The sequence below is a fragment of the Mobula hypostoma genome, chromosome 2, assembly GCF_963921235.1.
Source record: "Mobula hypostoma chromosome 2, sMobHyp1.1, whole genome shotgun sequence".
Taxonomy (NCBI): domain Eukaryota; kingdom Metazoa; phylum Chordata; class Chondrichthyes; order Myliobatiformes; family Myliobatidae; genus Mobula; species Mobula hypostoma.
This window is the reverse complement of record NC_086098.1, coordinates 16,771,933-16,798,144: the sequence shown is the minus strand read 5'-3', so window position 1 is coordinate 16,798,144 and position 26,212 is coordinate 16,771,933. Positions and strand designations below refer to the sequence as shown.

The 26,212-nt window shown below is 42.6% G+C and overlaps 1 protein-coding gene across 1 annotated transcript in view; it reads right to left on the bottom strand.

The window, feature by feature from the left end:
- The window catches only part of lama4 (laminin, alpha 4), a 203,573-nt gene that overhangs the window by 149,590 nt on the left and 27,771 nt on the right, over nucleotides 1–26,212 (bottom strand). The gene's annotated exons all lie outside the window — the stretch shown is intronic.

Sequence of the window (26,212 nt, the reverse complement as noted above, 5' to 3'; positions counted from 1 at the left end):
GGGGCCCTTTCCACTACTGAGCACATCTGCATGAAATGGTGTCACAGGAAAACAATGCCCATGATCAGGTACCCCACCATCAAGGACATGCACCCTTCTCATAGCTGCCATCACAAAGAAGATACAGGAGCCTCAGGACTTACACCACCAGGTTCAGGAACAGTTACTACCCCTCAGACATCAGGTTTTTGAACCAGATGGGATAATTTCACTCAACTTCACTCGCCCCATCACTGAAATATGCCCACAACCTATGGACTCACTTGCAAGCACTCTTCATCTCATGTTCTTGATATTTATTGCTTATTTATTTATTATCAATATTTCTTTCTTTTTGTATTTGTACATTTTGTTGTCTTGTGCACTCTGATTGAATATCCAAGTTGGGTGGTCTTTCATTGATTCTGTTATAATTATTAGGTATAGATTTATTGAGTATGCCCATAAGAAAATAAATAGGCTTGTTTATGGCACTTTGATAATAAATTTAATTTGAACTTTGGCTGACAACAAACCAATGTGCAAAAGAAGACAAATTGTTCAAGAAATAAAGATGTGGTAAATAAATAATGCTGAATTGTCAATTACTTGAAAATGATTCTACAGGTTGTGGAGTTAATTCAGTGTTGAGGTGAGCAAAGTTATCCATGCTGGTTCAGGAGTCTGATGGTTGTCGGGTAATATAGGAGGTCTAAGGCTCCAATCCCTCCTGTCAGATGGTAGTATTGAGAAGAGATCAAGGCCTGGATGTTGGAGTTTCTTGATACATGCTGCCTTCTTGTGACAGAACTCCTTTCAGTTACGCACTATGGCAGAGAGGACAGGCGTGTACCCACCACTTTTTGTAGACCTCTTCATTCCTGCACGTTGGTGTATCCATACCGGGCCATGAGGCAACCTGTCAGGATACTCTCCACTGCACATCTACAGAAGCCTCTCAAAGTTTTTAGATGACATACCAAATCTACACACACTGCTAAACAACTAGAGTTGCTATTGTTCCGTTTTCGTAATGGCACTTACGTGATGGTCCGAGGACAGAGGTATTTCAATTTCAGTTTTCAGATTTTTATCTTCATGTAAAGTACTTTTGTTTTAATTATAAACAATACTGTTTCTGATATTATTACTATTGAGCTAATATCAAATCTACCTTGGGACATTGATTTGTGAAAAGAATGCTTTGGCAAGCATTCATAGATAAGAGGCCACACCAAAGCAAAAAATACTAAGTGGTGCCTGTGGTGAGAAGAACCATGAGACAGAAATGCCTTCATTACATTGTTCCCCATTCAAGTATAATGACAGTTTCCATGTGCTTGCCTGATGGCCACAGATTTGTTCAGCTCCAGTCATGGACAAATTATAGCTTCTCTATCAAACCCAACATCACCACTGGTTGCCTTTACAGTAGAATTTCGATACATATCAGATCCAACAGGTACCATCTTATTCTTTCCTTCCTATTGTCTACGGCCTTTCTCTTACTGATAAAGCAGTAATCCACTTGATATTCTGGTTCAGTAAACTGCTTATGGTGTTCATAATATAGTCTTCCCTATACTGGGGAAGGCAAAACCAGCTGATGGCTTTGCAGATTACTACTGACCCCATTTCCCTATTGCATTAAGTTTTCATCTCACTCTCCTTGTGATCTCTCTGCCTTTGATCTTCGACTGATAGATCAAAGCGCATTGTAAACTTATGGAACAACTATTAACCTTCCTAATATATATGGTCCAGTCTGCGATATGGTCACCATGATGGTTTCAGATAATTAGGCCTGATGTGGCCTGATATATCAACTGCTTATTCCCCTCCACAGATGCTGCCTGACCTGCTGAGTTCCTGCTGAGAGTTACTCTGGATTTCCAGCATCTGCGGAACTCCTTGTGTTCAGACAACTAGCGTGTTCAGTCTGGTCTCTCATATATCCAGACTCTTTTTTCTCCCTTCCCTTCTGGTATTCAGATTTCATTGACTCCGCCAGCAGGCACACCTAGTGTTGTTCACTAATATTTACCATCCTCTCTCAGCTACATTCCACCACATATGTCACTTAATCTCAGACACAAGAGATTCTGCGCATGCTGAAAATCTTGAGCAACGCACACACAAAATGCTGGAGGAATTCAGCAAGTCAAGCGGCATCTGTGGAGGAAATAGACAATCTCCTGCTCTCCACACCATCCATTGTTCCCTCTAAGCAGCATGGGTACATGGCCACGTGATAACAGAAATGCTCCTGTGCACATAGCCTTTGTTGCCACACAGCTGGAATCGGACACAGCTAGAAAAAGTTCACAAAACGTGAAAGATTTTCTTTGTTATACTGTATTTCATTATAAACTTCAATTAATAAAGTATGTTATTTTTCAAATTTCTTTCTAAATATTCATAGTATACATATTACAGGAAAAAAATTAAGTGCCTTGCAGTTTTCAGGCCATATAAAAAATTCCTGCTCAGAGCAATGGTTGGTCCATGCAACTGTAAAAAAAAATAGAGGCAACGTTGACCCTGTCACACACTTTCCCTTTTGTTTTTTTCCACTCCACCACACCAACAGTATTTTGCTTAGAATTTGCAACCATTTTTGCTGTTTTATAAGGAAATATTCTGATTTAATTAACTTGTTGGACTTTAATTTGAATCCAGATTCAGAAGATGGAAAGTGTATTTAGTTTCTAGTGCAAGATGTGTGTAAGTTTATTGATACTGTGTGTGGTTCACACATCTGCATTTTCAGTTCCATTAAGTATGTGCATGAGACGGGAGCATTGTTGGCTGATAGCCTCAGAGAATCGCATCATTCAAGACTAAATGGATTTTCATACCAAGTCTTGTGGGAACGAGTGCAAAAAAAGCTGTGATGTTTTTAACAATATGCAATCATTTATTCTTGTAAAATTGACCTATTTAGTTCATATTATCGATTTGATGATGAAGCAGTTAAGTTTCTCATCAGCCTTTTGATTGTTACTGACAATAAATCTTCTGCACAATGCAGTGACAGAATCCTCTGTGTAATACAGTCTCTTGTTAATATAGGGGCTAATTTTTTTTAAAAAATTGATCTTGTCACTGACAAGATTGGTAAATATAAAAGACAGTATTTTAAATCTTCAATGTGATGATGATAGAATTGCGAATACATTCTGTGGTACCAGTTTGTTAATTTCATGTACCAAGGTTTAATAACAACTTAAAAAAGATTGTTTTGGTTTCTCAAAATGTTTAATCTTTTACTTAGGTAGTTTCTCTATAAAAACTGTGCCCACTGGTCCAATATGATCAACTTCTTCATGTCTAAACTAAGACATGAGCAAGTTGATCATATTGGGCCTGTGGGCACAGTTTTCTAAATATGAAACAGTCAGTCGCCAACTTAGACAGAATAAGAAAATGAAGATACATGGTTTCTTTCCTGTTCTTTGATTTATTTCAGATTATTTAAAAATTTAATTTAGAACAGCACATTACAGCCCTTTGGCCTATGATCTTGGGTTGACATTTTACCTGCCCTAAGATCAATCTGACACCTCCCTCCCATCAAGTGCTCCATTTTTCTTCATACATGAGTTTCTTAAATGTCCCTAATGTATGTATCTCTACCACCACTTGTAGCACCCACCAATGAGTGTATTAAAAAACAAACTTCCTCTGACAACCCCCACTGTACTTTCATCCAATCACTTTAAAAATATGTCTTCTTGTATTAGCCATTTCTGTCCTGGGAACAGGGTGCTAACTATCAGCTTTATCAATGCCTTTTATCAAAATATACATCTCTGTCAAGTCATCTCTCATTGCCCTTCACAGATTTTACTGACTGAACTGATCTGACATCAGGAAAATATGTTTCATAAGTCATTCTAATGTTGAAATAAATACTCTCTTTTTTGCTTTTTAGTACTGGTGATTGTTTTATCTGCTATAAAATGTTTACCATTAGAGAAAACCTTTGGAAATGGAGCAGAAGTCCTATAAGACCATGGATTGTTAAAAGGTCATAAAAATGACCTTTGGGCCAGGCCTCAGGTTTCACCATCTGAGAGCTAATTGTTGTTCCTGTACTACTCCTTTTTGTAAGGTCACCATAGCAGTGATGTCTCAAGTTTCATTGGAATCCCATTCATTCACTCATTATGTGGCATGTCCTATGATCTCTCCAGGACCATGATTGTTCTTGGCATCTTTTTTTACTGAAGTGGTTTGCCCTTGCCATCTTCTGGGCAGTGTCTTTACAAGACAGGTGACCCAGCCATTATCAATGGTCTTCAGAGATTGTCTGCCTGGCATCAGTGGCCGCATAATCAGGACTTGTGATATGCACCAGCTGTTCATAAGACCATCCACCACCTACTCCTATGGCTTCACATGACCCTGAACGGAGGGGCTAAGCAGGTGCTACCCCTTGCCCAAGGTTGACTTGCAGGCTAGCAGAAGGAAGGAGCGCTTTACACCTCCTTTGGTAAAGATGTATCTCCACCCCACCACCCACTGAACTCCAAAAACCTGTAAAAAAAAATAGCATCGTTATAAGGGTTGCAAGAAGCTGGGTTTTACAAACATGAGGGATCATCATGATCTGGCCTGATTTGAGGGTAAAATAAAATGCAGGTTAATTTTATTTTGGGTAAGGTAGATAAAACAAACCAGTGATTATACTTTGCTTTATAAACAGAAGAGATTCTGCAGATGTTGTAAATCCAGAGTAACACATACAAAATACTGGAGGAACTTAGCCCTCTGCAAGGTCATGCAGCATTCATTCGTGCAAATGAATAAACCATTGGTGTTTTGGACTGAGGCCCTTCCTCAAGACCGCAAAGGAAGGGGGAAGAAACCAGGATAAGAAGGCGGGGGTAGGGGAAGGACTAAATTCTAGCTAGAAGATGATATGTGAAGACCGGCACGGTAGCATAGTGTTTAGCATAACTCTTTACTGTACCAGCGACCTAGGTTCAATTCTCACCGCTGTCTGTAAGGAATTTGTATGTTCTACCTATCACCCTTTGGGTTTTGTCTGGGTGCTCTGGTTTCCTCCCACAGTCCAAAGATGTACTGGTTGGTAGGTTAATTGGTCATTATAAATTGTCCCATGATTAGGCGGAATTAAATTGGGCTTTGCTGGGCGGCGTGGCTCAGAGGGCTGGAAGGGCCAATTCTGCACTGTATATCAATACTAAGAAAATGACAGATGCTGTTTTCCTGCAACGGCACTCCATGTGAATATGCTCATTGGTGGGGAGAGTTTGACCTGTGATGGTCTGGGCCGTATCCACTATTTTGTAGGATTCACTGTTCAAAAGCATTGGTGTTTCCACACCAGGCTGTGATGCAGCCAGTCAATATACTCTCCACTACGCATGTATAGAAGTTTTAGATGTCATGCAGATTCATCACAGCTCCTAAGGAATTAGAGGCACTTCCATGATTCCTTTGTAATTGCATTTATGTGCTGGGCCCAGGACAGGTCCTCCAAGAAAATAACACCGAGGAATTTGAAGCCGCTGACCCTGTCCACCTCTGATCCTCCGACGAGGACTGGCTCACGGACATCTGGTTTCCTCCTGCTGAAGTCAATAATCACATTCTTGGTCTTGCTGACATGGGGCAAGAGGTTGTTATCGTTGTGGCACCACTCAGCCAGATTTTCAACCCTCCTCCTATATGTTGATTCATCGGCGAGAGTAGGAGACAGCAGCGCTCCGCGCGCGCACAGCCCTCCGGTGAAAACGATATCGTATCCGTTAAATAGGGGACGTGGACAATTCTGATTTGATGGAGAATGGATGTGAAAAGCACAGAGGAACATCTGGAGAAATTTCTGAAACGCAGGGTCGCTGCTGTTGTTACTGCGCGATCAAGAATCTTCTGGAGGGCAGGCCTCAAAATCCCCGGCTTTGCCTGCTGTTGGTGACCGAGGTTGAAGTCGAATCTTTCGGACAGAGATGGCGCTCAGTACTCAGTGTCGGAGAGCTGATCGGAGGCTCGAAGTTTTCGGATGACTCAGAGTCGGACTGTGGTCGGGTATGGCAGGGAGAGTTTTTCTTCCTTCTCCCATCTGCATGAGATGTGGGACATTTGAGAGACTCTGAACTTTTTACTGTGCCATGGACTGTTCTTCATCAAGTTATGGTATTGTTGCACTGTTGTAACTATATGTTATAATTATGTGGTTTTGTTAGTTTTTTCTGTCTTGGTCTGTCCTGTGTTTTGTGATATCACACCGGAGGAAATATTGTATCATTTCTTAATGCATGCATTACTAAATGACAATAAAAGAGGACTGCGTGTCTTCATAATCTAAAAAATAGTAAAGGGCCGAAGAAGAAGGACTCATGGCCCATGGGAGAAAAGAAAGGGCACCAGGGCACCAGCGGAAGGTGATAGGCAAGTGAGGAGAAGAGAAGATGTAAGAGGAGAGCCAGAGTGGGAAAATGAAGCAGTGGGAAGGTGGGGAAGAGAGAAAAATCACCAGAGAGAAATCAATGATCATGCCATCAGGCTGGAGGCTACTCAGAAAAAATGTGAGGTGTTTCTCTTTCTTCCTGCCTGCATGGTGACCATACAAAAAGGAATGGTCCAGGAACTGCAATCAGCCCTGAGTTGGTGGAAACTGAAGCCTGGTCCAAAGGTCACTTTTCTGGTCTTTTAACAGCCAGTGTTGTTATAGGGTCCTCTGCTCCATTTCCAGTGGTGTTTACTTATTACCTCAATTACTGCATCGCTACTTTGTTGTATTACCTGTTCGTTTATTTACTTGGCTTTTCCATTGAGTTGCATTTTTTTGGCATGATTCATCTGAAATTAGAGCCAAATAGAACTTAAAATCATAAATTCCAAATTAGAGCACATATTCTGTGGAAGGAAGGCCACTGAATTGCACTGTACAGAGTCAACATCCGGTGAGATACTGGAGAATTCCAGCCAGGAAGCACCTCACAGAGCTGAAGATCTCCTCGCACCAGAGCCACCCTAGTGGTAAAGAAGAGACCAAGTGAGTGCCCCCTCTGACATCCGAATCCATTCATCAAGGGAACACTTCGCCTGACGAAACAGAAGATCTCAAGGACCTAACCATCAAACTGCGGGAACAGCTGTGCAAGCTCAGGAGGGTGCAGCAGCTACGAAAGTGAAGAAGGGAGAAAGAGAGAAGGAGAGCACAGTTTGAACATTGGACATGGAATAGTAAAGCACAGTACAGGCCCTTCGGCCCACAATGTTGTGCCGACCCTCAAACCCTGCCTCCCATATAAGCCCCCACCTTAAATTCCTGTCTCTTAAACTTCACTAGTGTATCTGCCTCCACCACTGACTCAGGCAGTGCATTGCACGCACCAACCACTCTCTGAGTGAAAAACCTTCCGCTAATATCCCCCTTGAACTTCCCACCCCTTACCTTAAAGCCATGTCCTCTTGTATTGAGCAGTGGTGCCCTGCCGGAGAGGCGCTGGCTATCTACTCTATCTATTCCTCTTATTATCTTGTACACTTCTACCATGTCTCCTCTCATCCTCCTTCTCGCCAAAGAGTAAAGCCCTAGCTCCCTTAATCTCTGATCATAATGCATGCTCTCTAAACCAGGCAGCATCCTGGTAAATCTCCTCTGTACTCTTTCCTATGCTTCCACATCCTTCCTATAGTGAGGTGACCAGAACTGGACACAGTACTCCAAGTGTGGCCTAACCGGAGTTTTATAGAGCTACATCATTACATCACGACTCCTAATCTCTATCCCTCGACTTATGAAAGCTAACACCCTATAAGCTTTCTTAACTACTATATCCACCTGTGAGGCAACTTTCAGGGATCTGTGGACATGTACCCCGAGATCCCTCTGCTCCTCTACACTACCAAGTATCCTGCAATTTACTTTGTACTCTGCCTTGGATTTTGTCCTTCCAAAGTGTACCATCTCACACTTCTCCGGGTTGAAATCCATCTGCCACTTCTCAGCCCACTTCTGCATCCTATCAATGTCTCTCTGCAATCTTCGACAACCCTCTACACTCTTTACAACACCACCAACCTTTGTGTCGTCTGCAAACTTGCCGACCCAGCCTTCTACCCCCACATCCAGGTCGTTAATAAAAATCACGAAAAGTAGAGGTCCCAGAACAGTTCCTTGTGGGACACCACTCGTCACAATAATTTGTTAAAAACTCATTCTTGTTCACCAGAGTTCTTCTCGGCTGGTAAAAATTTGGCACCCTAACCAGCTCAAAGAAGGAGGTGGAAGAATTTCTGTGGGAATCACATGGCAATCCCCATTGGAATCAAGGACTAGAAATCAATCCAAAAGACCCCAGCCAAGAATTCTGGCAACTAAGCTGAATGCGGCAGAAAGTCCAGGACACCTTCAAGACGGCAAGGTCATCTGCCACCCCAGGACCAAGTGGTATACCCTACAAGGTATAAAAGAAATGCCCAAAGCTCCTCCAGAGGTTGTGGAAGATAATGAGGAAGATTTGGACCAAAGGCTCTATCCCACTGATTTGGAAAATGACGGAAGGATGCTTTGTTCCAAAGAAAGAAGATTCTTCTACAATAATCTAGTTTAGGATAATCTCCTAAGATCACTTGGGCAGAGCTTTGGAGACAGGAGCCCTTCTGTATTTCCTTCTTCTTGTGGTCCATGTATAACTCGCTCCCTACAGCATCACAGCTGCACACATGGGGGCTGAGAGAGGACCCTAAGTGCAAGCGTTGTGGTCAGTGGGGTTCACAGGCACACATACAGTCAGGATGCAAAACAGCTTTAACACAAGAACAGTATAGGTGCTGCCACAACAAGCTCCTGCTGTCCCTCACTGACATACTGGAGTGGGAGAGGTGTAAAAAGAGACCAGCTGGCAGAGAGGCAAACAGGGCAGTCATTTTCATCAAGGAGAGGGTCACACCAGTCAAGTCAAAGAGGCCTAAATCCAATCTGCTGCAAACTGCAAAATCATGAGAGATGAGGGTCGATGTGTCTAAACACATTGATGAAGGTAGAGCCGTAGATGTAGTGCTTATGGATCTTAGTAAGGCATTTGATAAGGTTCCCCATGCAAGGCTTATTGAGAAAGTAAGGAGGCATGGGATCCAAGAGGACATTGCTTTCTGGATCCAGAAATGGCTTGCCACAGAAGGCAAAGAGTGGTTGTAGATGGGGCACATTCTGCATGGAGGCCGGTGACCAGTGGTGTGCCTCAGGGATCTGTTCTGGGACCCTTACTCTTTGTGATTTTTATAAGTGACCTGGATGAGTAAGTGGAGGGATGGGTTAGTAAATTTGTTGATGACACAAAGGTTGGGGGTGTTGTGAATAGTGTCAAGGGCTGTCAGAGGTTACAGTGGGACATTGATAGGATGGAAAACTGGGCTGAGAAGTGGCAGTTGGAGTTCAACCCAGATAAGTGTGAAGTGGTTGATTTTGGTAGGTCAAATATGATGGCAGAATATAGCATTAATGGCAAGACTCTGGGCAGTGTGGCTAATCAGAGGGATCTTGGGGTCAGAGTCCATAGGACACTCAAAGCTGCTACACAGGTTGACTCTGTGGTTAAGAAGGCATACGGTGCATTGGCCTGCATCAATCATGGGATTGAGTTCAAGAGCCGAAAGGTAATGTTGCAGCTATATAGGACCCTGGTCAGACCCCACTTGGAGTACTGTGCTCAATCTGGTCGCCTCACTACAGGAAGGATGTGGAAACCATAGAAAGGGTGCAGAGGAGATTTACAAGGATGTTGCCTGGATTGGTGAGCATGCCTTATGAGAATAGGTTGAGTGAACACGACCTTTTCTCCTTGGAGCGACAGAGGATGAGAGGTGACCTGATAGAGGTGTACAAGATAATGACAGGCATTGATCGTGGTATAGTTGGAGGCTTTTTCCCAGGGCTGAAACAGCTAGCACAAGAGGGCATAGTTTTAAGGTGCTTGGAAGCAGGTACACAGGAGATGTCCGGGGTAAGTTTTTTTACGCAGAGAGTGGTGAGTGCATGGAATGGGCTGCCGGCGGTGGTGGAGGCAGAAATGATAGGGTCTTTTAAGAGACTCCTGGATGGATACTTGGAGCTTAGTAAAATAGAGGGCTATGGGTAAAGCCTAGGTTGTTCTTAGGTAAGGACCAGTGGAGCAGTGCTAGCTGGAGCACACCAGAGCTCGTCCAGCACATCTTTAAGAAAAAAGCCGAAATAAACAAGAGAAAAGCAAAAAAAAAAATCCAGCGAGTGGATTTAACAAGATGTTTTCACTCACAGAACAGCCACTGGCTGGATGTTTTTTTGTTTTTGGAACCATTATTTGTAAACTCCAGAGTCTGTTATGCGTAAAAATCCTAGGAGATCAGCAGTTTCTGAGATACTCAAATCACCCTGGGTGGCACCTAATTAATTAGCTTGTTTATTTCGGCTTTTCTCTTAAAGATGTGCCGGACGTGCTCCGGCTAGCACTGCACCCCTGGTAAAGACATGTTCGGCACAGCTTTGTGGGCCGAAGGGCCTGTATTGTGCTGTAGGTTTTCTATGTTTCTATGTTTCTATGTGAGGAGGAATCTGCAGTTCCCAGAGGTGGTGCAAACCCCCCCTTCAACCAGATATCATGCTGTGATCCACCAAAGACACGAAAATCCTCCTGGTGGAGCTCACAGTGCCATGGAAGGATGCGAGGAAGCTCACGAGAGGAAGGCTCTGAGGTAGCAGTCCTTAGTCCAGGAGTGCAGGGACAAAGGATGGCAGACGTGGCTATTCCCATGGAGATCGGCTGTAGAGGGTTCTCGGCAGCTCAGCATGGAGGTTGCTGTCTGCGCTGGGCCTTGATTAAAAAGGCTAGAATCAAGCAGCTCGCAGGATGGGGGAGGAAGCAGAAAGAGCCTCTTGCTGGATATGGAGTTGACAAGGGTTGAGCTGGATGTCAGGAGCAGATGGGCGGTGACTTGGTCACCACTGCTGTCCCGCCAACTGGAGAGTGTAGCAGTTAAGGGTCAAAACACTCTGTGAAGATTGAGCACCAGCTGATGACATCAGCTCCTAGCCTAAGCCTGTGGTTACCTCATTAGGTAACTGTAGAGAGCACCCCGGTGTAGGATGCAAGTGTAAACTTTTGCATTAGGTACTAGTAATGAGTACCAGGCAGATCTTTGGCCAAACTTTGAGAATGAGCGAATTGCTATTTTTCAATAATTGAGCTTGCTTGTGAGTCATGAGCTGGCTTTAATAATTAAGATGATTTTTTTTGAATCTATCTTACTGTTCTCCAAAAGTGAAACCTCTGTTCACATGATATTTATTTCTAAATTTCTTAAATATAATTTAGCTGTTGGAAAATGCTACATTATAAAGATACTATTCTAGAGCTGCTTTCAGCACAGTTCAGCCAAAAAAAGCTTGTTTTTTTTATTCTGGTGAATCCATCTCAGGCTCCAGCGGCAGTAATTCCTTCAACTTCATATAAACATACAGTAAATTTGGATGCAAAACAAGTAGTGTTCCCATGACAACCATAATTTCAACAAGGTAGGTGATGTGAATATTTATTGTAGATATTACCATGGTAACACCAAATCCAAGATTTCTTTCCCTCTCACTGTCACTTCCTCTCCCAGTTTCACAGTGTCGCTAGTGTGGGATGAATTTCTCTCTCTGGGATTCCTTTCCCTCCAAAGTGTATGTCATTTTTGTGCTTGATTAGAGAAACAGAAGGCAATGATTCTAAACAGCATTTAGAATCATTACTCAGTTATGCTGCTTTAAAGCAGAGCAACTCTTTATATAAGATGGTGATTATATAACGAGGAAGCTATTATCTTCAAAAGGATAACAACAAATCAGGCCGGCTGGTGACGCAATGACATCAGCGCCGGACCCGGGAGCGGATGTTCCCTGGTTCAAAACTAGTCAGGTCCACTCCCGAGTACGCTTTCCATCCATGCTGGGTTGAGTGTCGAGATCGCAACTCGACCTCGTTAAGATAAAGGGAAAAATACTGTGAAAATGTCTGAGGAGTGGTGTGCCACACAGTCTCTCTCTCACTCCGCACCTTCCAAAGCCATGAAAAAGACATCATCACGGACACACGCACATGCAGACGCACACACAGACTCGCACGCATGCGGGCACACGCCAAAAAAAAAATGGATAGCAACAAATCAAGAAGGCAGGTCACTGCCGTTGTTCTTAAGGACAATTAGTAGTGAGAAATAAATACTATTCTTGACAGCAAGACCGAGATGATAATTAACCAACAATGAAATGGAGTGAATGCAGTGATTTCATGGCACTCCGTGTAAGCAGCTAGCATTCGTTCTGGAGAACCTCTTTTGTGCCCTCTCCAAAGCCTCCACATCCTTCCCTTAATGTGGTGATCAGAACTTCATACAATACTTCAAATGTGATCAAGCCAAAGGTTCATACAGCTACAACATACTTTCCTAATCTTTATACTCGATTCCCCTACCGAGGAATTTATAATCTTTATACTCGATTCCCCTACCTATACACGGTATATGTGCCTATATACTATATATGTAAACTTCATTCTGTATTTTGATCTCCCCAAATGCATCACTTCACACTTTGCCAGAGTAAGCCCCATCAGCCATACTTCTGGCCAAATTTCCAGTTGATCTATAGCTGGCTGTACCTTTTAGCAACTTTCCACACTATCTAGTTTGAGTGTCATCTGCAGACTTGCCAATCAGACTACCTCCACTTCAGTCCAGATGACTAACCTATATTACAACCAGCAGAGTCTCAGCGCTGACCCTTGCAGAACACCACTGGTCACAGGCGCCCAGTCAGAAAAACACCCCTGTACTGCCAATTTTGGATCCAGTTTACCAACGCATTGTGTATCCTCTATGACTTGATAATATTAAGGTGCCATGTACTCTATTGTTATATTATTTCAGTTTTGTTTTTCTGCCTGTTTAATAATCAGAATAGAGGAAAGACTCACAGATTTTTTTCATGACTGTCAGACCCTTGGCTCCAGGAACACAATATCTCTCTGAAGCAGCTTCCTGGAAATTTGGCATGGTGCCTGTTATTACTGAAAAGGCCCATTTTTATGAGCGACTAGCTTAGTATAAATCAAAACCTATATACCTCTTTGCAATTCAGTGTTGCAACTGAAATAGGCTAGTCTCTGTGGCACTATTACAGCATAAATATATAACTGCTCAAATATACCTTCATTAGGAAACTCTGTTATTCATAATTATATTAGCCATGTTTTATTTGTAAGTATTTTAAGCTTAAGTCAATTATGTGTTTCTGCCGTTAACTGAATTCAAGGTTCAGGCTGGCACATACTGAACCTCAGGTCACTGTGGTTAATGCCCTGAGATCTCCGTTGTTCAGGGTCAACCATGGATGTTGCATCCCAACTGTCTGGATATGCAAGCCAGGGCAGTATGGTATGGAGAGCAAGTTGCTGCCCGTGTAGCAGGCTCCCCCTCTCCAAACATCTGCTAAATCCAAGGCAACAGCAGAAATCGATACAGCTTGGCACCAGCGGAGTTGCCAGTCAGCATTGAACTCAACGTAAGACTGGCTTAGGAACTCCAGATTTCCATTTTTCCTTGGGGTTTACTCCTGAAGCCTTCCCCATGAGTGGGTACAGCTACACAGCAGCGAAGTTGGAAGCCATGATTATGGCTCAACGGTTCAATGGTTCCATTTAATATCAAAGAATGTTCTACAACCTGAGATTCTTACTCTTCTCAGACATCCACGAAACAGAAGAGAACCCTCCAAAAATGAATGACAGTAAAACGTTGGAACCTCAAAGACCCCTCTCCTCATCCCGCACACAAGCAGCAACAACGCAACAAGCCTCCCCCACTTACTTCAGCAAAAAGCATCCACACCCTCCACCCACCAAGCCAGCAATAGCAAAGCCCCCAGAGAGACACCATGATCTGCAGACCAACAAAATCTAATTGTTCACCGACAATTCAACATGCCGCAGTCTCTCTCTCCCTAATAGAATCTGGTTATATACAGGTATAACCTGATTCTGATTCTGAGTTAGAAGTTTGTGACCATAAGCGCTCTGCAGAAACTCAAGCACTCAGAACCAAGGTGAGCACGGAGAGTTTGTTGTACTCTGTTCCTTTGAGAAGCCTTTGTTATCTGGGGCACAGTTTACATTTACATTCAGAATTCAAACTTACGATGAAGGATATAATCACAGAACACTTTGAAAAGAATTATAAATTGAGCGGAGTCAGTCTAATTTTATGAAAGGAAAATTATGCTTGACTGACCTGCTGGAGTTCTTCAATGTGACAAGTTGAACAGATAAGGAGAGGATTTAGTGAATGTGATTTTTCAGAAAGCTTTTAATAAAGTCCTACACAGGAGATTGATCAACAAAGTTGGAATATTCATAATTAGGAATTTTGTACTGACATGACTGAGAAATAAATGGCTATGAAATAAATTATTGAAGGTCAAAATAAATACATGTTTATAGGATGCAGGAGTGGGCTGAGAAGTGGCAGATGGAGTTCAACCCGGAGACATGTGAGGTGGTACACTTTGGAAGGACAAACTTCAAGGCAGAGTACAAAGTAAATGGCAGGATACTTGGTAGTGTGGAGGAGTAGAGGGATCTGGGGGTACACATCCACAGACCCCTGAAAGTTGCCTCACAGGTGGATAGGGTAGTTAAGAAAGCTTATGGGGTGTTAGCTTTCATAAGTGGAGGGATAGAGTTTAAGAGTCGCGATGTAATGATGCAGCTCAATAAAACTCTGGTTAGGCCACACTTGGAGTACTGTGTCCAGTTCTGATCACCTCACTATAGGAAGGATGTGGAAGCATTGGAAAGGGTACAGAGGAGATTTACCAGGATGCTGCCTGGTTTAGAAAGTATGCATTATGATCAGAGATTAAGGGAGCTAGGGCTTTACTCTTTGGAGGGAAGGAGGATGAGAGGAGACATGATAGAGGTGTACAAGATAATAAGAGGAATAGATAGAGTGGATAGCCAGCACCTCTTCCCCAGGGCACCACTGCTCAATACAAGAGGACATGGCTTTAAGGTAAGGGGTGGGAAGTTCAAGGGGGATATTAGAGGAAGGTTTTTTACTCAGAGAGTGGTTGGTGTGTGGAATGCACTGCCTGAGTCAGTGGTGGAGGCAGATACACTAGTGAAGTTTAAGAGACTACTAAACAGGTATATGGAGGAATTTAAGGTGGGGACTTATATGGGAAGCAGGGTTTGAGGGTCGGCACAACATTGTGGGCCAAAGGGCCTGTACTGTGCTGTACTATTCTATGTTCTATGTTCTATTAGAAGAACTGAGACTGATGGAAATGGTTGAGGCTAATGGAAGCGGGATTGTGAAAATAGAGAGGAGGACATTAAAAAGATTCAAGTGACTGGGCAAGAATATGCAATATAATGTGAGAAAATGTGAAGTTATCCAACCTCTAAGGAAGTTCCTCTTGCATATTTCACAATTCACCCATAACCTGTGATCTCCAGTTCAAGTCTCACCCAATCTCAGTGGAAAAAGCCTGCTTGCATTTACCCTATCTATACCCCTCATAATTTTGAATGCTTCTATCAAAATCGCCCATCATTCTCGTACGCTGTGGTGAATAAAGACCTAACCTATTCAAACTTTCCCCATAACTCAGGTCCTCAATTCCTGCAAATATGCTTGTAAATTTTCACTGTACTCTTTTAATATAAATGATATCTTTCCTGTAGGTGACCAGAACTGTACACAATACTCGAAATTTAGCCTAATCTATGTCCTATATAACTTCATCTTAACATCCCAACTCCTGTACTCAATAAACACACATCAAAGTTGCTGGTGAACGCAGCAGGCCGGGCAGCATCTCTAGGAAGAGGTACAGTCGACGTTTCGGGCCGAGTCCCTTCGTCAGGATTAACTGAAAGAAGAACTCGTAAGATTAAGAAAAGTAAGATTAATCTCTTACTAGCTCTTCTTTCAGTTGGTCCTGACGAAGGGTCTCGGCCCGAAACGTCGACTGTACCTCTTCCTAGAGATGCTGCCCGGCCTGCTGCGTTCACCAGCAACTTTGATGTGTGTTGCTTGAATTTCCAGCATCTGCAGATTTTCTGATGTTCCTGTACTCAATATTCTGATTGATGGCCAATAAAAGTGCTGCTGAAACGTACTCTCAGTGCCCACTTTATTAGGTACACCTGATTAATGTAAATATCTAATCAGCCAATCATGTAGCAGCAACTCAACGCGTAAATGCATACAGATAACATCAAGAGATTCATTTGTTGTTCAGACAAACATCATATTTGGAAAGAAATTTGATCTAAGTGACTTTGACCGCGGAATGATCATTGGTGCCAGATGCAGTGGTTTGAGAATCTCAAAAACTGCTGATCTCCTGAGATTTCTGTGCACAACAGTCTCTACAGAGTGTATAGAGAATGGTACAAAAACAAAAAAAAAATACATTGAGCAGCGGGTCCGTGGGTGAAAATGTCTTGTTAATGAGAGAGGTCAGAGAAATATGGCCAGAATGGTTCAAACTGACAGGAAGGCAACAGTAACTAATAACCATGCATTACAACAGTGGTGTGCAGAAGAGCACCTCTGTGTCGAGCCTTGAAGCAGACGGGCTACAGCAGCAGAAGTCCATGAACATACACTCAACAGCCAATTTATTCGGAGCAAGACGTACCTAATAAAGTGGCCACTAAGTGTCAACGTTTCTGTAACACAAACATCTGTAGCAAATATGCTGTTCATTGTTATGTAATTAATTTGGTGCCAGAAGCTGCTCGCCTGTGATGAGTGAGAACACAACAAAATTGCTGTTTTGGCACATTGTAAGTTCCTTTGTTTAATAAAGTATTTTGCTGGTTCAACTTCCTCACTTTACTTACTCTTCGGGCTCAGAGAGTGATTGAGATAAAGATGCAGGGGAAGTATAATTCAACTGAGGGAAAGGTATCATCCTATACTATGTCAGCCGATGCTCCTCTGAACTTCGTGTGGCTATTGTGCTGACAGAAAAGTTAAATCACCAGACTAATAATCTTGGTCTTCTAATGAGCTAAGTCCTGAGTTCAAATCCTCTTGTGGAATTTAAGTTCACTTTACAATCTGGAACTCAGAATCAGAATCAGAATCAGGTTTAATATCACCGGCATATGTTGTGAAATTTGTTGTTATGCGGCAGTGGTACCTTGCAATACATAATAATAAAAACTATCAAAAGTATATAAATATATATAAATGAGTTAAGGTAAATAAGTAGTGCAAAAAGAGAGAGAAGAAAAGAAAAAGTAGTGAGATTGTGTCTATAGGTTCAATGTTCATTCAGAAGTCAGAGGCAGAAGGGAAGAATTTGTTCCTGAAGTGTGTGCTTTCAGGCTTTTGTACCTCCTTCCTGATGGTAGCAATGAGAAGAGAGCATGTACTGGGTGATGGGGTTCCTTAATGGTGGATACTGTCTTTTTGAGGCATAACTCCTTGAAGATGTCCTGGATACTACAGATACTGGTGTCCATGATAGATTTGACTGAGTTCACAACTTCCTGCAGCTATTTTTGATCCTATGCATTGCCCCCAACACCCCCCCACCCCTGCCATACTAGTCGGTGATGCAGCCAGTTAGAATGTTTTCCATGGTACATTGGTAGGAATTTGTAGAAAAATGTCATTAAACTATTGCACTTATGTAAAATCCTCCTCTGGATCAGTAATATCCTGTAGTTGAGGATATCTGCTGTCCTCCCTTATTTGGGGCTATATGTGACTCCAAGTCCACAATTATGGTTGACTTTACAATTAAGCTTTTACAATTAAGAATGCCTAAATCCTGAAATGTGGTAAAAAAAAGACCCTCAAAGCTTTGTGTACCTCTGTTCTGGGGTGAACATAATATCAAACTGCATTGTAGAAAGGAGTTGTGTGCCCAGAGGAAGAAGGGGAAACAGTTGGTTTTCAGTGCTCCTTTCCAGCTGAGATCTATGTTTTATTCTGCTTGAACCATCCCAATATCCATCTTGCCTATCTCTCCTGAACTTGTGCTAATTAATGAATGCACAGCACTGCTATCTAGGGCAGATGTCAAGGAAGATATCAATTAAATTTTCTAAAATGCTGAATTTGCCTCTGGTGTGAAAATAAATTGGAGACACATCGATTAACACTGGAAACACAAGAAGACAATTCTGTTTATTCTACAGTAGGAAACAGAAATGGAAGCTAAGGCAATTTGAATGCAGAAAAATGTAGATGGAGATGAAAACCTGCTCAATAGAACTAGAAGAGGTTCCAAATGACATTTTTATAATGGAATATCAAGGCTTGGGGCCTTATAGATGCATAAATGGGAGAATGATTAACATTTTCCATACTTTGGAGAAGTCAGCCACTATTTTAAGGCATTTAAATTAAGCAAAACAATTAATTCTTCTGTCCTGGAGTGTAATTCAAATGCAAATGGTAAACTTCATATGGAGATTTTATTTTAAGTCACAAGTAGTGCTTAAACTTGTATTTGGGTGGAGGAATAACTTTTACAGCAATCTATAATTAGACGGCACATAGTACATATAATCTAATCGTCAGAAAAGATGCAATAAAAATCCTTGCTAATCTTCAAGTTTGTCCAAGTCAATATGTGCGGCAGAAGAATTAAGCAAAAATCTTCACACATCTATGTTTTTTTCCATTGATCTTTGTGAGGAAACACCTTTAGTGCAAACGAATAACACAGATAAAACACTTCACAGTGGTATGGTGGAGAATTGTGCTTCAGGAATTCTATATATCATTGTTAATTGCTACCTTTTCAAAATGATTAGAGACCTGCTTTTAAATATTTCTATTCCATAAGACCAATGAAACCATAAGATGTAGGAGCAGAATTAGGCTATTTGGCCCATTGATTCTGCTCCACCATTTTATAATGGCTGATTTATTTTCCCTTTCAACCTTATTCTCCTGCCTTCCCCCTGTAACTATTGACTTGCTTACTAGTCAAGAACTTATCAGTCTCCACTTTAAATATACACAATGGACTCAGCAGGTGTCTGTGTTAATGAATTGCATGGATTCATAACTTTCAGGCTAAAGAAATTCCTCCTCATCTCTGTTCTGAAGGGCATCCTTGTATTCTGATACTGTGACCTCTAGTCTCCTCTCTATGTTCATTCTATCTAGTCCTTTCTATATTTACAACACACACAAAATGCCGGAGGAACTCGGCAGGTCAGGCAGCACCTATGGAAAAGAAGAAAAAGTCGACGTTTAGAGCTGAGACTCTTCATCAGGACTGGAAAAAAGATAAGAAGTCAGAGTAAGAAGGTTGGGGAAGGGGAGGAGGAAGAACAAGGGGGTAGGTAATAGGTGAAACTGGAAGAGGGGGAAGGCTGAAATAAACAGCTAGGAAGTTGATTGGTGAAAAAGATAAAGGGCTGGAGAAGGGGGAATCTGACAGGAAAGGGTAGATGACCATGGAAGAAAGGGAAGGGAGGAGCACCAGAGGGAGGTGATGGGTAGGTCAGGAGATAAGATGAGAGAGGGAAATGGGCATGGGCAATTTCCTTTCAATATTTGTTATGTTTCAATGAGATTTCCCTTGTTCTTTTAAACTCCAGCAAGTATAGGCCCAGAGCCATCAAACTTTAAGCCTTCCACATACATACCTTAAAATATTTATTACAATTTTATTGCTGTATGTAAATATGTAAATTCAAGGTCATAGAAAAGTACAGGACAGAAAGAGGCCTTTTGGCTCATCTAGTCTATACTGAACCATTTAAACTGCCTACTCCTATTGATCTACACCAGGACCATAGCCCTCCATACACCTACCATTCATGCACCCATCCAAACTTCTCCTAAGTGTTGAAATCAAGCTTGCATGCAGCCTGGTTAAAAGCAAGGACATAATGTTGAGGCTTCATAAAGCACTGAGGAGGCCTCACTTGAAGTGTTGCTGTGAGTAAGTTTTGGAAACCTTATCTAAGAAAGGATGTGCTGATAGTGGAGAGGGTTCAAAGGATGTTCATGAAGATGATTCTGGGATCGAAAGGCTTGTCATTTGAAGAGCTTTTGATGGCTCCGTTCCTGTATTCACTGGAATTCAGGAGTATGAGGGGTGACCTTATTAAAGCCTACCAAATATTGAAAGGCCTTAATAGAGTGGATGTGGAGAGAATGTTTCCTATGGTGGGGGGTCTTAAGACCTGAGGACACAGCCTCAGAATAGAAGGGCGTTCTTTTAGAATGGAGATGAGGTGGTGAATTTGTGGTATTTGTTACCACAGGCAGCTTTTACCTGGAGGCTAGGTTGTTGGGTGTATTTAAGGCAGAGATTGATAGGTTCTTGATTGGCCAGGGCATCAAAGGTTATGCGGAGAAGGCCGGGGAATGGGACTGAGGAGGAGAAGAAAGGATCAGCCATGATTGAATGGCGGGTCAGACCTGATGGGCCAAATGGCCTAATTCTGCTCCTATGTATTATGGTCTTTCGGTCTTATGGAATTTCTTTAGCCAAAGAGTGGTGAGTCTGTGGAATTTGCTGCCACAGATGGCTGTGGTGGTTAAGACATTGGGTATATTTAAGGCAGAGGTTGGTAAATCCATGATTAGTCGGGGCACAAAGGGACATGGGGATAAGGCAGGAGATTCTGGCTGAGAGGGAAAATGGATCAGCCACAATAAAATGGCAGAGCAGACTTGATGGGCCAAATGTCCTAATTCTGCCCCTATGTCTTATGGTTGTATGGTTATCATTCTGTCTATCGTGAAGCTTTGGTGTTTAAAAAAAGTACTCCAGAAGTTCCAATGTCCAACCCTGTCCATCTCAGATCTCTCTCCCTAGGGTGGTAGGGTGGGACCTCAAGGAGCTCATCTCTGAGAGTGTTGAATTCTCAAATATTTCCATTACGTTTTTGAATCATAATATTCAGGATGTGGTTTGCCCGGTGAAAACATATTTTCAGAACATTGTCAGAGCATTAATCAACACCAGATCAAGTAGTTTCTGCCTTTCAGTATTCCCCTAACACATGGTGCAGTTAAGCAACCATAGGTATTAAAAGAATCTAGAGACATGAGGCTGGAGGAAGTAGCACAAAGGTAAAAGATCAATCACAATGCCATTGAATGGTGGAGAGGCACAAGAGTTTGTGTTTTGTTGATGGTATTCTTAAACAAAATATCTTTTATATCTCACATCTAATTACATGTTCCATTCTACCTATTTACATTAACCTGGAAATGCAATGTTATTCCTTTGTTATTGACCTTTCTATAATTAGGATGTGTGGGTACATGGCCAAGTGGTTAAGGCATTGGACTAGCGACCTGAAGGTCATGAGTTCGAGTCCCAGCTGAGGGAACATGTGTCATGTCCTTGAGCAAGGCACTTAATCACACATTGCTCTACGACGATACTGGTGTCCTAATGCCCTTCCCTTGGACAACATTGGTGTCGTGGAGAGGGGAGACTTGCAGCATGGGCAACATGGGCAACTGCTGGTCTTCCATACAACCTTGCCCAGGCCTGCGCCCTGGAGAGTGAAGACTTTCCAGGCGCAGATCCATGGTCTCGCAAGACTAACGGATGCCTTTACCTTTATATTTAGGATATCTAAAAGTTCATTTCAACTCCTGGCCTCATACAGAGTACATTAGGTCATTTTGTCTTGTTTACACCCTTAAATTACACATATATATAAAACACAGGAGAGAGCGAGAGAGAGGTACATCATTAATACATGCCCTGCAGCCCAACAAGTCGCCACATAACAAGGTGCCAACCCAGCTAGTCGCAATTTCTGCATTTGGCCCCAACCCCCATGCACCTATCCATGTACCTCATAAATGTTAGACAGAAGGAAGTATCCAGATGCTGGAAGCCCAGAGCAACACACACAAAATGCCAGTGAAACTCGGCCGGTCAGGCAGCATACATGGAACGAGAAACAGTCAATGGTTCGGGGCGAGACCCTTCATCAGGACTTGATGAAGGGCTTCGGCTCCAAACATCAATTTCTTAAGTAATACTATTCTATCTTCCTCGGGCAGCTCATTCCATATACACACCGTCCTCTGCACGAAAAAAGTTGTCTCTCAACATCCTCTTAAATCTTTCCCCTCTCACCCTAACTCTATGTCCCCTTGTTTTGGACAACCCAGCTCTGTGGAAAACACTGTTACCATCCACCTTATTAATGCCTCTTATAATTTTAAACATTTCTAAATGGTCAGCTCTCATTCACCTATGTCCCAAGGAATGAAGATCTCACGTGGCCAACATTCCCCTATAACTCAGTACCTCTAGGCAAATTCCTTGTAAATCTTGTCTGCACTTGCTTTCAGTTTAACCACATTAGGGCGACCACAACTCTACACAGTGCATACTCCAAGTGGTTGTGGTAGTTAAATAGTGTTATTCCAATGTCACTCAGCTAGCCACGCCCACATGGGAGGAGTTCACATACCATACAAGCAGCGTTATCAATAAAGTTCATTCAAATATCCCGCGTGCTGCTTTCCTAATGTGCTCTGCACACTCCCTCAATATCAATCACAACACAAGTGAGGCCTCAGCAATGACTTATACAACTGCAACAAAATGTTCCAATTCCGATACTCAGTGGATGCTCTTTATCACCACCCTCCCTGTTTATGATGTAGCCTTCAATAAATCATTCCCTTGTACTCCTTGCACCTTCTGTTCAATTGCACTTCCTGGGCCCCCACCATTTCCTAGAAGAAGTCCTACACTGGTTTGACTTTCTAACATGCATTACTTCACATTTATCTGTATTGACTTTATTTGCCACTGCTCAGCTCACTTCCTTATCTGATCAAGATCCCCTTGTAATCTACAATAACCTTCTCCACTATGAACACCTTCAATTTTTGTGTCATCCACAAATTTACTGTTCAGGCCTTGTGCGTTCACATCCAAATCACTTGTATAAATAATGAATAACTATGGTTCTAACACTGACACCTGCAGTACATCACTACACACTGGCCTCAATTCTGAGGAACAAGCTTCAACCACCATACTCTGCTTCCTATCACAAAGCCAAATTTGAGTCCATTTAACCAGCTCTCCCCGGATTCCATGGGAATTACCTTTCACACCAGCCTACCGTGCTATGCCTTGGCCTTGCTAAATTCCAAATAGACAGCATCCGCTGCTCTATCCTCATCTTCCTTTTTGGACATTTCTTCAAGATGTTCTGCAAAGTTCATCAAGCATACCTTCCCATGCGCAAAACCATGCCGACTCTTTGAAAACTCTGTCTATTCAAGTACGGTGGTTTCTGTCCTGCAGAATTTCTTCCAGCAACTTTCCCACTATTGATGTCAGGCTGACCATCCTGGAGTTCCATGGCTTGTTCTTGCTACACTTTCCAAACAATGGAACAATATTAACCACCTTCCAGTGTTTGGGAACTCCACTAATGGCTAATGATGAAGAAAATGTCTCTGATAGAGCCCCTCTAATTCCCTCCCTAGTCTCCTACAAAGTCTAAGGATGCTATTCACTAGTCCCTGGGGATTTATCCACCTTAATGTGCTGTAAGGCTGCAAATTCCTCCTCCCTGATAAATATGAGTGCCCTCCAAAACATCTCCACTTGCTTTCCTTATCTCTTGAGCAACCGTGATATTCTCCTCTGTAAAACCTGGCTCTGACTGCTAAAGCATCAACTGCTCTACTATTCTCTAAAAGGGCCTACTCTCTCCCTACCAACACATGCAAAGTGCTTGGAGGAACTCGGCAGGTCAGGCAGCATCTATGAGAATGTATATACAGTTGATGTTTTAGGACAAGACCCTTCTTGAGGACTGGAAAGGAATTGGGAAGACACCAGAATAAAAAGTGGTGGGGGGGGGGGAGGTGAAGGAGAACTAGCTAGAAGGTGATAGGTGAAGCCAGGTAGGTGGGAAAGGTAAAGGGCTGGAATGTGATAGGAGTGGAGAGTGAACAATGGGATAAAGGGAAGGAAGAGGGACACCAGGGAGAGATAATAGGGAGGTGAGGAGAAGAGGTAAGAGGCCTGAGTGGGGAGTAGAAGAGGAGGGAAGGGGGAGGGAAAAATAAACTGATATTCATGCAATCAGTTTGGAGGCCAACTTGATGAAATATGAGGCTTTGCTCCTTTGCCATGACAGTGGCCTCACCATGACAAAAGTGGATGCCCTGAACTGACACTTTGGACTCGGAATGCCATCGGGAATTTCCACTTTTGGCAAGTGGAGAAGAGGTGTCAACCAAAGCAGTCTCCCAATTTACGTTGGGTCTCACCGTTATAGAGGAAGTTGCATTGGGAGCACTGGATACAATAGGTGACTCCAACAGATTTGCAGTTGAAGTGTTGCTTCACCTGGAAAGACTGTTTGGGGCCCTGAATGGAGGTAAGGGAAGGGGGGTTTGGGCAGGTGTAGCATTTCTGTCAATTGTAGGGATTATGTGCCAGGACTCTCACCCTAGGCACCCTTTTACACTTGACATATCTATAGAACCTCTTGGAATTTTCATTAACCTTGCCTACCAGATTCAACTCTTGCACTTTCTTTGCTTTCCTGATTTCCCTCTTAAGGGTATGCCTAACCTGTTTGCAGTAATCAAGGTATTTGGTCAATCCTGACCTCCCAAATACAATGTTCACTTCTTTTTCTTGACTAGAGCCTCAAAATCTTTCAGCAGCCAAGGTTGGCTAAACTCACCAGAGTCATCATTCTCCCCAGCAGGATCGTGCTGTTATGTGAAGGGTAAACCTGGCAATTTCAAGGAACCGCTCTTAAGAGCCTCCTGTTTGACATCCATTCATCTCCCTTCAAACGGGTTCACCCAATTGATCTCCACTGGATCCTGACTAAATCCCCCGAAATTTGCCCTGATCCACTTTAGGGTCTTATCCTGTGGACTGGACCCATCTTTTTCCATTACTATCTTAAAATAAATAGAATTACAGTTACTAGAGTTAAAATGCTCCCTGAATGCTGTTTCATTAATTGCCCTGACTTGTTTCCCAGGAAGAGATCCAATATTGCACTCTTCTGAATAGGGCTCATGATATATTAGGAAAATTTTCTGAAGTTTTACAAATTCCTCCTTGTCTAGGTGCTTAACATTTTGGGTGTCCCAATTAACAGTGGGGAAATTAAAATCTCCCCACTAGTACCAACTCTTCCAACTCTGAGCAATTTCTTTACACAACTGCTTCACAAGGCCCCATTGACTATTCATCCTCATCATCATTATGTGCCATGTTATATGACATGGATGATCATAGTCTATGAACATGACTGCTCTTGGCAAATTTTTGTACAGAAGTGGTTTACCACTGCCTTCTTCCGGATAGTGTCTTTATAAGACAGGTGACCCCGGCCATTATCAATACTCTTGAGAGATTGTCTGAATGGCACCAGTGGCTACGTAACTAGGACTTGCGATATGCGCCAGCGGCTCATACGACAATCCACCACCTGCTCCCATGGATTCACATGATCCTGGAATTTTGCCTACATTGGCTCATAAGTAGGATTGAGGTCTCCATATCTGGTGCAAGCACACTCATGGCATCTAAGTGAATTCCTAGAAGTGTGGCTTTCCCCAAGCAATTCTGTAATCAGACATGTAGACCTTGAACCTATTTATGAGGTAATGTGAGCATAATCCCTGACCACAATGCATGAAGTTCACCATGCAACAAATCAGCAACGAGATTTCCTTCCTACATCACAACTGAGTTCCTTAACGATGACCAACTGGCTGATTGATAAGTATTTAAAGGCCAAGCATTCGGAGAACACACCGCAATTAACAGCGTACTGGTGATGTCTCCTCTTATGGTGACGAAACATTTGCAAGTAAATTGCCAAGATTGGACAACAACTCAACCAAACCATCAACCACCCAAGCTCCATAATTTCTGAATTATTACTGATAGTATGTCAACTGAAAGAACATCCTTTCAACATTATTCAGGGGGTATACCCTGTTAGCGAGCGGAATGGCTACAAGGGAACCCTGCACTGACTGCATATTCCCCTTACTTATCCTGGTGGTCACCTATCTAACTGAAGCCTGTACTTTGAGTGTGACTACCACAGTGAATGTCTTGTCCATGAAGTTCTAATTAATTTTCAAATTCTCAATTGCACCTAAATTATAACATAATTTCTATGGGTAAGCAACTCAGAATGTTGCGATTCATTCCACACTAACA